The sequence below is a fragment of the Artemia franciscana genome, unplaced genomic scaffold (assembly GCF_032884065.1).
Source record: "Artemia franciscana unplaced genomic scaffold, ASM3288406v1 Scaffold_1368, whole genome shotgun sequence".
Lineage (NCBI taxonomy): Eukaryota > Metazoa > Arthropoda > Branchiopoda > Anostraca > Artemiidae > Artemia > Artemia franciscana.
This window is the reverse complement of record NW_027062804.1, coordinates 94983-102967: the sequence shown is the minus strand read 5'-3', so window position 1 is coordinate 102967 and position 7985 is coordinate 94983. Positions and strand designations below refer to the sequence as shown.

The following is a 7985-nucleotide window of genomic DNA, read 5'->3' as shown; positions in this document are numbered from 1 at the left end:
ACCTCAAAGAATCCTGGATAATATTATTTAGGATGAGTCTCCAAATTTGAATTATTGTATGATGCTTATGAGTTGTGACCGAAACGCATTAACTCAATTTATTGATCGGAACAAAATCAAAACAAATCGAACAAAGCTAAATCTGTTTGAAGTTCTAAACGAAACAAAACAAATGTTATTGTGGATTTGCTTTTGAGCACTACCTTAGAAATTAAATAATGATTTTAAGGTCTATCCAAAGCATTTTTCATGAGAACAACAAATAAATCGACAGTATGGTCATCCTGTAAGAATTCTACAATTGTTAGGATTAAAAATGGATGTTTTATCAAACTTAATATTTTGCAGAATCAGGCAATTTTTGAAAAAATGTCTGAATGTAAAAGATGGTTTTCAAAAGTTATCAGTGCAAAAAAAAATATTATCTCAAAGAATCCTTGATAATATTATTTAGGATGAGTCTCCAAATTTGAATTATTCCAAGATGCTTATGAGTTGTGACCGAAACACATTTACTCAATTTATTGATCGGAACTAAATCAAAACAAATCGAACGAAGCTCAAACTGTTCGAAGTTCTAATCGAAACAAATCGAACGAAGCTTTGAATTATTGTATGATGCTTATGAGCTGTGACCGAAACGAATTTACTCAGTTTAGTGATCGGAACAAAATCAAAACAAATCGAACAAAGCTAAATCTGTTTGAAGTTCTAATCGAAACAAAACAAATGTTATTGTGGATTTTCTTTTGAGCCCTACCTTAGAAATTAAATAAGGATTTTAAGGTCTATCCAAAGCATTTTTCATGAGAACAACAAATAAATCGACAGTATAGAAGATCCCGTTCAAACAGATTCAGTTGATAGGTGGTGACACTCTCTCTCTCTCTCTCTCTCTCTCTCTCTCTCTCTCTCTCTCTCTCTCTCTCTCTCTCTCTCTCTCTCTCTCTCTCTCTCTCTCTCTCTCTCTCTCTGTTCTATACATGTCCAATATGAAAGTATTCAATGGGCAGCTGGTCATCCTGTAAGAATTCTACAATTGTTAGGATTAAAAATGGATGTTTTATGAAACATAAAATTTTGCAGAATCATGCAATTTTTGAAAAATGTCTGAATGTAAATGATGGTTTCCAAAAGCTATCAGTGCAAAAAAATATTATCTCAAAGAATCCTTGATAATATTATTTGGGATGAGTCTCCAAATTTGAATTATTGTATGATGCTTATGAGTTATGACCAAAACGCATTTTGTGACCGAAACGATGCCACAGTTACTACTCTTCAAGGATCAACTGTTCGCACCAATGTCTATGGATCTGTATGTTATCCATGTTAACGCTATTTTTTAAAGTTAAAGAACATTTTTTCAGGATGGTAATAAGAAAATACTCGAAGCCTGACAATAATGGGTCCTCAGCAGACATACTACATAATTATATGAAACTCAATTATGTTCGCTATCAGCATATTTTATTTATTTAATTTATTTTTTCTTATATTTTAAAAGTACATAAATATTATTGACGAAAATTTTTCATTTAATTACCATGTAAAAGCTATAGGGAAAATACGATCGCGGAACTTAGGGATTATCTGTAAATTAAAGCATTTTTTTTCCTTCATATGTTTTACTGTTATTGTATTTTTCTCTGATGCATTCGTATATTTTGCACTGTTTGTATGTAGGGCTTGTTAATTTCTCCACAATACATCGCTTAATGCGTGTACTACAGAATAAAGCAATTAGATCATTTTGTTGCATAAGGAACCAGGATTCAGTCAAGTCAATGAAAATCATAATTAATATCATGTTTGCAGCTGGATTGTGTGATTTTTATGCATTGATTTTTATGTTCAGGTATTGTAATGGGTGCCTTCCAAACTATTGTACAGAAAAATTTCGGGAAAGGTTCAACGTTCATTGTCTCAGAAAATGTACTAATGGATATATTGAGAGTTCCTTGTCTAGTTTCAAGTTAACGCAGTTATTATAATTGATGTCAATCGAAAATAATAAAATGAAACACAAATTGTAAATGAACCAAATATTAGTTCCCCTTGCTAGACTCGACTGAAATCACAATTCTAATTTTCTTATGATACCAAATATAGCTGTGAATGCTGGAAAATCAATTGCAAAAAAGAGGATTTTCGCTTTCAAGAAAAACATTCTTCGCAGGATACTGAACTTAAACTGGAGGGACAACATAACTAACCAGACAGTTCGCTCTATCAGACATCAGCCCCTGGTAACAGATTTCATATGCAAACGAAGATGGCGCTACTTGGGAAAAGTTATTCATATGATGGAAAATATTAGAAAAGAATTAAGGTCTAAAGTTTAGGTATAATACCAAATATTTATTCATTGTCTTTGCAGAGCCCTGAAGACCAAGTATATTAATCGGATTACAGACTAAATGCTAAATTTTCTGAGTTTCTTAAACTTAATCCTACTAGCATGCACGTGCGTTGAGGCAGGAAGTTGCTACAGCATGGTTGAAACTCTAATCAATACTTTCTTAACGAGAGTTATGACTAGTTGGTCATGACTCTCGTTAAGTTCAACTTACCTCTCGTTAACGACTCAAGAGAGTCATAACTACTGGTCAAAACTTTCGTTAACTTCAACTTACCTCTCGATAAGGACTCTCGAGAGTCATAACTCTCATCACTTATAGCCAGGTGGACATGACTGACGGTTGCAAATATTGATTATGAATTACTTTTTATTGCAGTTACTAATACAACTGATTTATTTCAGACTTATACCATTGATGGAGCCACAATCACATTGCCTGATGAGTGGGCAGACAATGGAATGGTTCAAGTGATTAACAGAGTAAACTTTCCAATCCCAGCTGGTAACATCCCCTAGGTTCTTGCAGCTGATGCTGAGGGTAGATTCACAACTCTTTTGACTGCTGTTGAAGTTCAGGCCGAGGAGAGATATTAGCTTGTAAGTTTCTTCCCTTCTTTATTAAGGAAGCTAAATTGTTTTTCTTGGAAACATCAGCTTGAGATTTCACTACCTTAAAAGTAACCAAAACTCCTTTTTCTATCAACAAACAATAAATTGTTAATTATTACTTGTGTTTTATCATAAATAAAGCTATGTAACTAGGGAAGTTTAAACTCTCCTGCAAATCCTTCTTTGCTGAGAATACAATCAAGGTGTATTCCTATTGTTCGAAAAATGTTAGGAGAACTACAGACTTATGTCTAGTCAATTTCCTTGAACCAATAGTACTATGCAAATATCTGTTTCTTATGCTTTAGAATATAGAAAATATTACTAAGCCTTCGGCACCAAAGCTCTATAAAGCACCGCCTCAATGATGGTTGTTTCCCAGATTAAAACTTGCTACTATGTTAAAGGGACTGGATTCTGAAGAAACATAACTACACTAGTTCTTGTCTTACTCTAAGATCAATTGAACGTTCAATTACTGCAGATACACTAAATGCAACTATTCAGGAGCCACATTTCTTCAAAATACACATCGGTTGGATCAAGCCCACGCTACTATACAGAACAGTTTGAATAACATCTGTTACTGATGTCGGACAACCTTTTAAAGAAAAAATCATACTAGGAAAATTTTTGGTCATACAAGGTAGGTTAGAATTCGGTAACCAACACTGAAGAAACTAGGTAGGTCAGAATTTGGTGACCAGCATTGAAAAATTTTAAATTTCTTTTAAGGCTACTTCGAGAGCCCAAAAGGAACAAAAGGGAATCATATCTTACCTCCATTGAAACCAAATGGCCTTTTATAATTTATTTGGTAGAATCATTGACCTTTTCTGTCCCCAATGAAATCATATCAGGTTACAATCCTAAAATGTAGTAGCAAATAGATGATAAATCTTATTTCCTATTAGGTTAGATTAAGTTCAGACAGTCCTTACTGGCATATTTAACCTCTCTGTATCTCTCATATTTTGTTGCCCCTCTGTATCCCCCCACCAGAATAGGGAGGGGGATGAAGACACATTTTTCTGATGGGCTGATGAAGATTTTTCTGATAAAGATAGTTTGGTAAAATCCCTCCCTTACTTTCTTTTGAAAACATAATTAAAATTCTGTCCAAAATTAATAAGCATATTTAGCGTTCACAAATACCACCAACATTAAAAAAAATAAAAATAAAATCAAAATATTGGATATCAACATTTGGAAAGCGATTTTTGCATAATTGTTTCTTGGAAGTCGACAAGAGATACAAATTCCCAGCCTTGGGTTCTAAAAAGCATAAATTCCATATATTTATACTCATACATTTGCTTCGCAAAATGTCTCTCTGAAATGGTAGTTATATTCAATGAATTTCTGGAAAAATTATACTGTCCTTAAAAAATAATTATCCATGCTTTCGAAATTGAATCCCTCCTCCTTCCTCCCACTGAATAAATACTGAACGCTAATATTTATAATTTGTTAGTATTTTTATCGATCAGAAATCGGAGTACCAAGGACCATGTAATACTAAGCATACGAACAAAAAGTAAAATATTATTTTTAAAGTGTCAAAAATATTTGGCCCTTCGAGTCAGTTTATACTTCTGAATGCAATAAATAGATGTTACTGCAATCAGAGATACAATATAGTATCAACTAAACAATGTTATCCCATCATCTTATTTAAAGGTGTTCTTTTAAGTCCATCTATTTGTATCTTTTCAATTTAGGATATCTTAAAGGTAATCTTTATATTTCAGGTGGTCCATTCACCCTTTTTGCACCAACTAATGCCACCTTCGATACCCTCCCTGAAGGTGGTCTTGATGGTCTGCTTGCTGATCCAGAAGCCCTTGGTCAGGTCCTTTTTGGTCATGTTGCTCCTTCAACTGTCTTTGCCGCTGATATAGTAAGTTGCACGCTCCAAAGCGCAGCTGGTGATAATTTGGTCATTGTTGGAAATCCAGGTTAGTATTTTTTTTTTCTTTGCTGGTTTCTTAACTAAAATTGGGCTTCTTTTCAAACAAGAAAATATAAGCTTATAAATTTTTTTCATATAAAACATGAAAATTCTAGTATGAAAATGTAGGAGCTAAATTTAGGATTATGAAAATTTGAGATACTTGAGTCCATTTTTTCTTTTTCTATTATTATTCTTGAGATTGCCTAGAATTGTAGTCTGCTTTGTCGGCTCTAAGTCGATCTCCTAACCGAAGCATGGGAGTTGGAGTGACGAGTAAGGAATAATAGAGTAAGAGGCTTTCAAAGGAGTGGGGGTAGAAAGAAGAAGTAAAGGAAATATGTTTTACTATTGACAAAAGCTGTGTTTATATCAAACATGGAAAAATTCGTTACCTTTTTTGGTATCTTCTGATTTATATATATATATATATATATATATATATATATATATATATATATATATATATATATATATATATATATATATATAAGTTGTCTGTGTGTGTGTTTGTCGAGTGACGTCATGTTTGTGTGTCGACTGACGTGATGTTTGTCGACTGACGTCATTATAAGGATTGAGCTGTATGCGTCATGAAGTTGTTTGTCGACTGACGTCATGTTTGTCAACTGATAAAATTACATACCGGGACACCGGGACACAAATGACGACCGGGACACAAGGAATATAAATGACGACAGGGAACCTCAAAGAGAAATTACAGACTTGGACACCCGGACACAAATCACGACCGGGACACAGGGAATATAAATGACGACCGGGACACAGGGACACACCTACAACGGGGACGCCGGGGGCACAGGCGGGATATATAAATGACGACCGGGACACAGGGATTGTTCGAATAGAAATTACAGACCGGGACACCGGGACACAAATGACGACCGGGACACAGGGACACATCATTAGAATAATGAGGTATAGATCTGAATACGGATTGTTTTTCCCATGGACAATTATATGTTGCATGTTCAAGAGTCAGTAAACCTGACAATCTATTAATATGCAACATATATATATATATATATATATATATATATATATATATATATATATATATATATATATATATATATATATATATATATATATATATATATATATATATATATATATATATATATATATATATATATATATATATATATATATATATATATCTATTCACAGGTGGGACACAGGGACACAACTACAATGGCGCGTAACTCATATGGCGCGTAACGACTTACGAGCGTGGGGGGGCTAGGGGGGGGGTGCGAAGCGCCCCACCAATACATATATATATATATATATATATATATATATATATATATATATATATATATATATATATATATATATATATATATATATATATATATATATATTGAAAAGAGAAATCACCAATGCTACAGCACAAACACAAAAAAAAAAAAAAAAAAAAGGAGACAGAAGGAGAAAAGGAAGACTGTTTTCCTAAATTAGTGATTAATATAGACCAGCACTTGAATGAGGCCTTAACCCTACTCATCCATACAATCACATAGGTCAAACAGCATAGCCACACACAATCAACCATAAAGAATAATCCATGGACAGGCAGTCATGTCGTCAATAAGTATAAGTCGTCATTTACCAAATAATAGAAAAAATAATATAGACAAATAATTCAGAGGCAACACCCAACATAAGGGCTCATCAGGAGAATACACTGGCCTATATAGGGTTTCGCCACTCTAAATTCTCTACCCAGCACAGTGTTGTGGCTACCACAGAATATCCATGGCATCCCCGCGTCAGATATATATATATATATATATATATATATATATATATATATATATATATATATATATATATATATATATATATATATATATATATATATATATATATATATATATATTTATATTGATTTTTATTGATTTATATTGATGTTGCATATTGATTTTTCTTTTCAGGAAACTTGTATATCGATTTCCGTCATTGTGAAACTGATTTTGTTCATTGAATTTGTTGCATGCTGATTTTTGCTCATGGAAGCTGTTGCCCACTGATTTTTATTCGAAAAAATTATTGTGTGTTGTTTTTCTCTTCGTAGAACATGTGATTTTTCACATACTGATTTTTTGTTGTTGGTGAAACTGTTGATTTTTCACTTCGTGAAATTTGTAAATAGATTTTTCTCCTCGTGAAACTGATTTTGTCCATGGAACTTCTTGCATCCTCATTTTTCTCTTAGTAAGTCTTGTATATTGATTTTTTCCTCGTGAAATTGATTTTGATCAAGGGACTTGTTGCGTGCTGATTTTTGTTTTTGGAATTTGTTGCGTGCAAATTTTGTTCATAAAACATGTTTCATGTTGATTTATTCTCTTCGTGAAACTTGTAGATTGGTTTTTCTCATCGTGAAACTGATTTTGTTCAAGGAACTTGCTGGGCGCTGATTTTCATTTTTGGAAATTCTTGTGTGCTGTTTTTTGTTAATGGAACTTATTACATGTTGACTTTTCTCTTCGTAAAAGTTTTACATTGATTTTTCTCCTCGTGAAACTAACTTTGATCAAGGGACTTATTGGGTACTGATTTTGGTTCATTGTTGCATACAAATTTTTGTTGATGAAACTTGTTCCATGTTGATTTTTTCTCTTCTTGAAACTTGTGCATTTGTTTTCTCGTCGTGAAACTGATTTTGTTCAAGAAACTTGCTGGGTACTGATTTTCGCTCATGGAACTTGTCGCGTGCTAATTTTTGCTCGTGGAACTTGTTCTTGGAACTTGAAAAAAAGTTTTAAAGAACTTGATGCGCGCTGATTTTTGTTCCTGCAACTTGTTTAGTGTTGATTTTTTTTTCGTGAAACTTATTGCAAGTTGATTATTCTCTTCGTGAAACTTTTACGTTGATTTATCTCCTCATGAAACTGATATGTTCAACGAACTAGCTGTGAGCTGATTTTTGTTCATGGTACTTTTTGCGTGCTCATTTTTGCTCGTGGATCTTGATGCCTGTTAATTTTTCTTTTTGTGAAACTTTTACATTGATTTTTCTCCTCGTGAAACTGA

At 33.0% G+C, this 7985-nt stretch overlaps 1 long non-coding RNA gene across 1 annotated transcript; it reads left to right on the top strand.

Moving 5' to 3' along the window:
- Window positions 1-1258: 1258 nt before the first annotated feature.
- On the top strand, window positions 1259-5251 carry LOC136042493 (uncharacterized). Its single transcript, XR_010621333.1, has 3 exons — window positions 1259-1318; window positions 2765-2959; window positions 4723-5251. It is a non-coding gene; the product is annotated as an uncharacterized LOC136042493 (long non-coding RNA).
- Window positions 5252-7985: the final 2734 nt, after the last annotated feature.